The sequence below is a fragment of the Orycteropus afer genome, unplaced genomic scaffold, assembly GCF_000298275.1.
Source record: "Orycteropus afer afer isolate SDZICR_OR568_19922 unplaced genomic scaffold, OryAfe1.0 scaffold00766, whole genome shotgun sequence".
Taxonomy (NCBI): domain Eukaryota; kingdom Metazoa; phylum Chordata; class Mammalia; order Tubulidentata; family Orycteropodidae; genus Orycteropus; species Orycteropus afer.
This window is the reverse complement of record NW_006922353.1, coordinates 383,293-383,516: the sequence shown is the minus strand read 5'-3', so window position 1 is coordinate 383,516 and position 224 is coordinate 383,293.

Genomic DNA, 224 nt, shown 5'->3' with positions numbered 1-224 from the left:
GCTCGGCTCCTCCCCCTGCCCCTGTCGCAGGTCCGCGGCTCCGCCCCCTGCACCCGTTCGTCCTCCCCTCCGAACCTGCGGCCCGAAAGCCGAGATCGCGCGGCCACCGCGAGGAAGGAGGGAGATTTCCCGGGCCCAGCGCTCTTCCACTGCAGAGGACCCAGAGATGTGCGATCATGACCCGTCCCCCTCACCTCTGCCACCGGGAGCCCCTCTTCTCTCAG